Source organism: Labrus mixtus, chromosome 23 (assembly GCF_963584025.1).
Source record: "Labrus mixtus chromosome 23, fLabMix1.1, whole genome shotgun sequence".
Lineage (NCBI taxonomy): Eukaryota > Metazoa > Chordata > Actinopteri > Labriformes > Labridae > Labrus > Labrus mixtus.
This window is the reverse complement of record NC_083634.1, coordinates 10,111,730-10,121,322: the sequence shown is the minus strand read 5'-3', so window position 1 is coordinate 10,121,322 and position 9,593 is coordinate 10,111,730. Positions and strand designations below refer to the sequence as shown.

Sequence of the window (9,593 nt, the reverse complement as noted above, 5' to 3'; positions counted from 1 at the left end):
TTATGGTAAGTGAAGTAGCCTAATTTCCTTTGTCTACAAACAAACTTACCTGTCGTGGGAATCATTCAGGAAGGGGGGCCGCCAATTGTTTCACTGTGTTTAAGCTTTCTGTGACGTCAGCAATAATGTCAAACACGATACCATGTCTGAGGGGAAAGCTGCTAACAGTATGGTTATCTATTTCTTTAATGTGTGATCCCTATGGGAGAATAGCGCATGTTGTGATGCCTTCAAATACCTTGGGAAATTTGATTATTAGCCGAAGTGGTTTTGTGTCTGTATTGTTTTTTCTATTTTATGATGAGTAGGCCTATACTGTATCTGTGTCCCCAACCCTGTAGGGAGGATGGTTAGAGCCATGGTGTTGGTAATTGGGGAGGTTTGGCTCTATAAAGGAGAGTCGTTTGTGAGCTGTGGGGGAACAACAGGTCAAAAACAGACACAAGGACTTATCCTGTGATGAGTTTGTTTATGCGCATTTTATTATGTTAATAGTTTTCAGTTCATATTCATGTTTTTGTTGCATCTTTCCTGGTTGCACTTTTAAATAAATGTCCACTGATGGGACCCTCAACACAGAATCATGAGTCTGCCTCCTACTTCATCACCACACCCTTAATAACTTTATTGACTCTGAATATTCTCAGCCAATACAGTAGAATATGCTACGACGGAGGATTAGGGCCACTTTAAAAAAATAAATAAAAATTAAATTTCAAGATTAAAGTCGTAAATTTACGAGATTAAAGTCGTTTACGAGTTTAATCTCGTTTATGAGTTTAATCTCGTAAATTAACGAGTTCGAGACCAGCCTGCGCGAATATGATGAAAGTAGAACTCTTAAAGTCTTTAAAGAACAAAAGAATTAAGTCATTATTTTAGTCTATATTAGAAGAGCAGCAGCATCCTGTTCTCAAATGACAAACATGGAGCATCTTGTCCTAAAGGTATCACTAATAAGGAAATAGTCTACTTCCTTGTGTAGTCGGTAAAAACAGTTAGTTCAAGAGAAGTTTTCACTTCAACTTGCAAGACCTTGTTTATCTGTAAAATGATGAACAGGACACAAACTGGCTCTGCACATGAGACACTTTAACAAGGCAGACCGATAACAGACACAAATAGTTGTGTTGGGGCTTTACTTATACAGATATGAAACTATACATGCTTTTGGCACATCATCATCTTCACATTGTCATAAAATATCAGCACCCTGAAAAGATACTGCAAGAAACTGTGGCTTTTCCGAAGAAAGAACCACACTGACTTGGAGAAAGTTGTCTGCAGAGGAAAATACTTTAAGAGTTCTACTTTCATCATTTTGCGCAGGCTGGTCTCGAACTCGTTAATCTACGAGATTATTCTCGTAAATGTACGACTTTAATCTCGAAATTTAAAAGAAAAAAATTTAACGTGGCCCTAATCCTCCGTTGTAATATGCAGCTCTATAACATATGGCTTTTATTGCATTCTGTCTAGTTTTATCACCACTTAGCTAGTGATTACCCATTCAAAAGAACTCTTTTGTGTTAGTCATAAACTGCTGCCATACCGGTCAAACTTCTTTCAACATTCACATTGGAATGCACCTGCAGCTTGTGTTACAGGACAAAAGAAGGGAGGATGCCACAGTGCTGTGTAAAGATTATGACAGATGAAATTATGTATTTGGGGATTTGGCTTTGTTCACTGCAAAGGTGTCATAACATTTCAGAACTATTCAATAGGTAAGAGACACGTAATGAGCTTATATTCCTTTACAATATATAAAGCCCTGGATACATAAAGGCTGACACATGAGATTGAGTGTTTAAAAATCACAGCAGTGAACTGGAGTTGTTCAAAACAATTTAAACAAATTTTTATTAGTCATTTAAGACATCATCCAACTCTGACACAAAGTGAGGACTATTATCCCACCCCATAAGAACTCAGTTCCTTCCACATACGGATTATTAGCTGGGAGGGGTTTAGGCAGACATTTTTATAGTTGAAGATAGGATTATTTTTATCTTCCTGCATTACAGCTTCAGACAGGCTCCACACTAAGGCGGAAACAATTAAAATATAGTTTGCCTATAGTATGTGGCCATCATATGGGCCAACATATTAATAATTATATTAATATGATAAAATATTTCATTTACCATCTACATTTACAGACAATTTCTTTTCACGGGATATGCAGCAACAAATGCAGTGCAAACCCTCTCAGTTTACATTTCTTTAAACATGGAGTCTGTGATGCCTGTGATTTCATGTAATCAGTTTGAACAAAAGCATCTTGCAGGAAGTTTGTCAATGCTATTTTTGGGTCAGTCAAACCGGTTCGCTCAGAAAGAGAGAACTGGGCGCTGCATAGTTTACTTTGGCTACAACAATTAGCTTATTCAATACCAACAGAGAGTCTGAGAGATGTGTGAATCGAAACTAGCATCTAGCAGACATGTTTGAGCATATACAGAGACATTTTTGCAACAAAAACTCACAAAAAGAGAAACTCTTTATTACAATTACGAATTAGTGCAGAAGTGACATATCACCTCACAAAGTTAAATCCTATAAAACTCAGGAAAACTACCAAAGCTGCTAAACAGCTCTGCAGTATGAGTCGGGGCACAGCTAGCTGACCAAAACAGCATGGCAGGGCCTGCAGAAAATCATGGACTGTAAGGGCCGGATTAGCACCGTAGTGGCTGTAGACCCCTCTTTGGTGGAGGGTTAAAACTCTTATATTACTTTGATATCAGCGATTCTGTTATAATGAACATACCATGCAGTCACAGCAGTCTCTGCACCATGTTAATGTCCTAATAATGTTAGTATTTACAAAGCAGAAGTGTAAAGTTATCCAGATAACTGTAAAAAAGAGTTATACGTGTGATAGTGTTCACATGTATTGAGTGACATTTGAATATAAAACATTTACATAAACATATGTACATTTTTCTGTCTTGTTTCCATTAATGGACATTTTACACAATATGTTTGAAATTGTAAAGTTGGAATTGCATTTAATGCAGAAAATAGAATACTGGATCAGCATCAGTTGGAGGCTCTATGTGGAGGAATACTGAAAGACAGAGCGTGCTGGCCACATTTCAGCACTCAAAAACTTCTTCAAGGGCTTTTCCCTTGCTTGAATTGACTTCAGTGTTGTAGATATGACACAATAACACTGTCCAGCCCAGATCTTTGGTTCAACAGTACCCTGAGAGAGATCTCTGTACCCCTACAAGTTCTCACATCCGGTCTCAGGACACAGGATTCATCTTTTCCCACTAATTATTTAGACTGTGTAGCCTGTCCGATAGATTCCCAGAGGAGACTCACCTTCCCCGTTGGACTTACCACAGGGAGGTAAGGCAGAGAGTTATTTATAACCCTGCACAGACTACCATCTCTATCAGTTTAAAACATGTAGGCCTAAATTACACCCCAACTTGGCACATAGGAGATATCCGTATCTCCAAAGTCAAAACATGGCGTCATTCACACTCCTTAAGCAAGATGCATTTGTAGATTAGGTACAAAAGACATTTCAAGATGTGCTGAAATCCACATTCCCTGCAAAGTGACTATAAAGGGGTTGAGTATCTCTTATAGACCAAAAGCAATGGACTGAAAACCCCCTTTATCTGTCAATCTTTCGCTCTGTGTTAGGTGGGGGTTGTTTCTGCTGTAGATGTTCAATGATGAAATCACTAAAACAGACTGTGTATTATTTTAGACTTTATTCAGCTGAGGTCAGACACAAACACAAATCGCTGACAAAGGTTTCATCTTTACAGTGTTGCTTATATTCTGTTAGAAGGTACAGCCTACAATTTAATTTGTATTATTTGGGTATACCTCTAAAAGGCTAGAAAGATAAAATGACAATGATCTGTAAATGTCAGACATACTATACGTTCCAATCTCAACAAACACTGTTTCCTTTTAAGTTCACAACAAATACTTGGCTCCTATCCAAATATAGATCTGCTGCTGTGAGATGTCCAACATATACAGTTCTGCGAGATGGCGGTGTTGGGGAGGTGGAGGGGCGCACGAAACATCAGCGTGAAGGGACTAAGGGAGAGAAAGAATCATATTTAAAAGGGGAGCAGTACGATGATAGGTTGAAAATAAGGGCGGAACACCATGCCATTGGTTAGGTGAATATCGCTGACGAGACATCTGATTAACCAATGACAGCCCCCAGAAGATGACAGCTCAAGAATGACAGCGGAAACGAGAGTAAGCGTGCAAAAAAAGAAAGATGAATGAGAAAGACCCGATCGTGAATGCAGTTATATAGTCTTCCTTACTGAACTTACGCTAGAGCTTCATTACCTGCATTGTAACTTGATTAAAAATAATAAATTAAGTGTCAAAAATACATAGCATTAACTCATAATCTAAGAGGGAAATAAATGGGGAGCTTTTACGTCATGGAATTCATAAAAAATAAAAACGATGACCTCGACATTGTAAGAATGCCACAGGTAGAGAACTCTTAACATCTTTAAAGGAAACCCATTTGTTATTATTAGTTCCCAATTTGTTTAATTTACTGAAAGGCTGAAAGGCCTTGCATTAAAAATTAGGATTTAGAAAATTCAACAACTATATGCAAAAATCAAGGACTGTACTTACAATGCCGAGGTTTGGTTGAAATTTAGAAATTAAAATAAAGGGGAGTAAATGGCCTGGCATTAAGGTTGTGACCAATGTAAGGGAAATGTTGTCCTACAACCGGGTGGACTGGTTTAAAGTTGGAAAACAGGATGGATGTCACCGAGGTGAAAGGTTTACAAATCGCAGACGTGAACTGGACTAATTGAAGAAAAAAGTTTTCATTCACCAGTTAAGAAAGAATCTAAAAAGATCCAGAGGGTGAATGAATAACTCTTCATCCTACAATTTAAGGTAGTTACATTTTTAGTATTTCAACTTTTGTACATTTTTACACAATTGTTGTTAAAAAATTAAAAAAATCTAAAGTGACCATTTGTATTTGTTTTTAATAAAACACTGTTGTAGCTCAAATCACACCAGACTACTTACATTCAATTTAATATAACAGTTTAATACAACAGTGAGTACTTGACAATTTGAGAAATATTAAAAAACTTCACTTCCACTCTTTGTTGCTTCAAGGACTCTGTCTGTCCACATACAGATCATAGCTGGGGGTCCAGGGGGAATACATTTTACAGAAAATAAGACCCCCATTCTCTTCCTGTGTCACAGCTTAGAGAGGCTCCAAACAAACTTTGTGAATTAGCCCCTAATTTTATATTTCTTGTCACATAGTATGTATTTATGTGCACAAATTCTTACAACCTAACAGTTTATTTTGAATGTGTGTTCCCATGGCTTAAATAAACAGAAATAAGGATATGTGAGGGAAAATTTCCTTTTGGCCATAAATAAATGATGGCCACTCTCCCTAAAAGCCTCGATTTAAATATGTAGCTTTACTCTTCTTCAGTTGTAAGGACTCTGGTCAAAAGACAAAGGTAAAATTTATCAGTTCTTTCAGAGTTTGAAGTCTGTGGTAAAGGAAAATAATGATTACAAAGTAAGCATAACTTGCACTGTGATATTAAGTTAAATTGTTTTTATACAATGTGAGAAGTATGTAAGAGTTAAATCAACTAGAGGATAAGAGAGGTATATAAAGTTTCCTCATGCCTAAAAGTCTTGAAATCCTTTAATCAATTCAGTCATTAGCAGGACAAATAACCCACAACAAGCAGTGTGTTAACTATCTGTTTGATTTCAAACAACATTTTCAAAAAGTTCCACAACAAAAAAGTTAATTCAATTTACATTTGATCGTGGTTAGTATATTGTATTACGTATTTGACCTTCCGTTGTAATGATTTCATGAAAAAGCTTAACAATGGCAATGAATCTACTAAGGGATAGATGTTGTACAGATTTTCTTTTCCACATTATTCTCTTTTGATTAAAGTTCTGAATTATTTGCACTGTTTCTTTTTGATAGACTGTGAAGGAGAAAAGATGGCTGTTGGAAAGATAACATCATTTATTATGATTTTAACAGGTAAGCTGAGTGTAATAAATATACTACCTGCATTGTAACTTGATTAAAAATAATAATTTAAATGTCAAAAATACATAACATTAATTCATAATCTTAGGGGGAAATAAATGGGGAGCTTTTACGTTATGGAATTCATAAGAAATAAAAACGATGACCTCGACATTGTAAGAATGCCACAGGTAGAGAACTCTTAACATCTTTAAAGGAAACCCATTTGTTATTATTAGTTCCCAATTTTTTAAATTTACTGAAAGGCTAAAAGCCCTTGCATTAAAAAGTAGGATTTAGAAAATTCAACAACTATATGCAAAAAACAAGGACTGTACTTACAATGCTCCAGGTTTGGTTAAAATTTAGAAATAAAAATTAAAGGGGAGTAAATGGCCTAGCATTAAGGTTGTGACCAATGTAAGAGAAATGTAGTCCTACAACCGGGTGGACTGGTTTAAAGTCGGAACAGTAATTCCAATCCAACAAGTTATTCCCCAAGCTTTCTCCCCCGATATTCTACTTCATGCAATCAAGACTGAAGTTATGTTATAGGACCACAAGCATAAATAATAATAAAAATGTAATTTGTGTTTAAAATTAAAACATATTCGATATTTGTTGTTTCTATATACAGAATTTATCATAATTATTTCAATACAACTTCAACAGCTCTAAGAATATCTCCAGCAACAACAGAAACAGCTACTCCAACAACCACAGCCGCTCCAACAACGACCACAGCCGCTCCAACAACAACCACAGCTGCTCCAACAACAACCACTGCTGCTCCAACAACAACCACAGCATTTCCAACAACCACGACTGCAGCTCCAACAACAACCACAGCCGCCCCAACAACAACCACAGCTGCACCAACAACAATTCCAATAACAACCACATCAGCTCCAACAACCACTGTCGCTGCAACAACAACCACAGCAGTTCCAACAATGATAGCTAGTCCAATAACCCCTACACCTGCTCCTTCAGTCATAGGTGTACAAACAACCAACACAGTTGGTCCAACAACCAGCACAGCTGCTGTACCTGTTTATATGCTTAAAGTTATGTTGGTAAATGAAACTTTTACAGATGCGCTGAATGACCCCAGCACCCCTCAATACCAAGATCTTGAAAGACGACTTGTAGCAAGAGTGAGTAGAATGGCTTGCATTTTTCAAGACTACATCTTTGGGTTCCATGAGTTATGAAAGAAAGTAATTTATATAATTAAATTGTGTTCAACGTAATCCTAATTTTCCGGTTTCATTTTTATTTGCATGATTTTTGATCTTAAGAAAACTGTTTCTGAGCCAAATAAAGGCCCTTACATCTTCCTGTTCTTTCTTACAGTGTGAAGCCATATACCGAAGAGAATTTGGTGATCTCTTTGTGAAATGCTCTGTGATAGGTTTCAGGTAAAATCCCTTTTTGTCTGACGTTGGTCAATTTTTATTTTCCATTACACTTATTAATTTTTAGGATTTTTAATTTTAATGACATTTTTCTTATTTTTACGTCTCACTAGCACTCAGCAATAAAATTTCCTCATGTGTTGTCTCATTTGGTATCATTATACAGATCTGTTGCAACACGAGCTGACAGAGTTGAAGCACATCTTGCAATTACTTTTAACCAAACTACTCCAGCTGCAGACCTCCCACAGAATAGTGCTGTTGCTCAAACTCTTGTTCAAGCTGCAAATGATAACAATAATGTTGACGTGAGCTTTAGTCCCAATGAAATTTCAGTAGTAGGTAAGTTATCATCACTCTATTTTTTTAGGTTTGTGAAATTGACACCAATGTCAGTTTGATATCAACTCTGTTAAAGAAATATACTTGGTTTGAGCACAATTGATCATGAACTTATTCCTTTACTATTATTTTTCATAGCTGGTCCAGTTCCAGCATTTCTTACCACTGAAGCTCCTGCCACTGCAGCACCTGCCACTGAAGCTCCTGCCACAGCAGCACCTACTTCTGCGTCAGATATAGTTTTTAACGTGACTTTCAGATCTCTTCTCACCCCTATTACAACTGATTTGCTGGATACATCATCCCCGGCTCTTCAGAGCCGATCTTCAATGATAACGACACAGGTATGTCTCAAACATCAAAATCAAATCTTCCATACTCAAGAAAACTAAAATGTGTTCTATTTATATTTACAAAATATTGCTGTTACATGTTTTTTAATATCTTTGTTTTTGTTTATGCAGCTTGAACCTCTGTTTAAAAATACATTCCAATCCTCATTCAAGTCTTTGACCGTCACTGCCTTCAGGTACTTTTTCCACAATGACTAACTTACAAATTGAAAATATTATCTTGATCTTGAATCTGACAAAATATTGTTTTCCTCTCCCTCTGCAGTAATGGATCAATCATCAATCATATGACCCTTACATTTATTAGCACATTTGTTCCTAATGACACTCAGATTGCAGAAGTTTTGTTTAATGCATCATCAACTGTAGTTGGCTTTGACATTGAAGGAACCTCTGTCACCATCAATGGCATATGTAAACAATATTCAGCTCTATCTGATCAAAAGTATATCAATTTGCAAAACTGTTTATTCAACTAATGTGTTTTCATTTTCTCCTCATTTACAGCTTCTAGCGGAATAAGCCACAAGTTCAGTCTTCTCACTGCATTTTGTCTGGTATCCTTGTCATGGCTACTGTCAAACCAGAAAGAGCATCAGCATTGATTGCACTCTGAATTTCGGTTACAACATGAATACCATTACCGGTATGTCAATTGTGTGTGTGTGTGTGGGGGGGGGACTGATCTGTTATCAACTTTGCCCTGATAGGACACAGTTATGACAGTGGATTAGGTATGTCTGTTGAAAAAATATATATAATAACACCGTCTCTAAAGCTCTGGGATCTTGGAAAATGATTGCATTGTCTCTCAAAATGACATGTACTTTAGTCAACTGATGGAATTCTTTCTTGGGGGCAGTCCAAATTAAGTAGCTGGTATGTGATCTGTGGATGTTTGTAGCTTGTAGCATTGCTCTGAGCGGCATGAGACTCATGTCCAACCGTTCTACTCTTAAATGTAAAAATGGACAAACGTCAAAACTCAAGATACCTGTGATGAAGCTCACTGCTGTTGCATATTTTAATTTTGCTGATAATTGTTTGCATTGTACATGCACATAGTTACTGTAAACACAGAAAAGCATAGAACTTAATTTGATAGATTGGCCCATTGTCATAAATAACCAGTCTATCTGTTTGAGTCTGTATCCGGCAGATATCCGATAACAGGATGGATCAGTGCAAACAAACTTATAGCCTTTCTATAGGCTCCGTATATATGTAAAATCCTTGTGAAGCTTCCATAGGGATCATTGTAAAAAAAACACCTGCCATAAATAATTTAAAGAAATACACATCTTACAGTAAGCTGCACACCCCTTCACTAATTTATTGTATTATTAAGGGGATTTTGAGGAATATCTATTTCAAATCAATGCTCTTTAAATGTCCTTATTTATTTAAAGTATATTTATGTAATCCTGTATTGCTGTA

The 9,593-nt window shown here is 36.5% G+C and overlaps 2 long non-coding RNA genes across 2 annotated transcripts; both read left to right on the top strand.

The window, feature by feature from the left end:
* The first annotated feature begins 6,959 nt into the window (after positions 1–6,959).
* On the top strand, positions 6,960–7,797 carry LOC132958086 (uncharacterized). The gene is made up of 3 exons (XR_009666715.1): positions 6,960–7,200; positions 7,400–7,464; positions 7,628–7,797. It is a non-coding gene; the product is annotated as an uncharacterized LOC132958086 (long non-coding RNA).
* A 174-nt stretch (positions 7,798–7,971) lies between these two features.
* LOC132958457 (uncharacterized) lies at positions 7,972–9,319 on the top strand. The gene is made up of 4 exons (XR_009666777.1): positions 7,972–8,147; positions 8,268–8,332; positions 8,422–8,570; positions 8,664–9,319. It is a non-coding gene; the product is annotated as an uncharacterized LOC132958457 (long non-coding RNA).
* Positions 9,320–9,593: the final 274 nt, after the last annotated feature.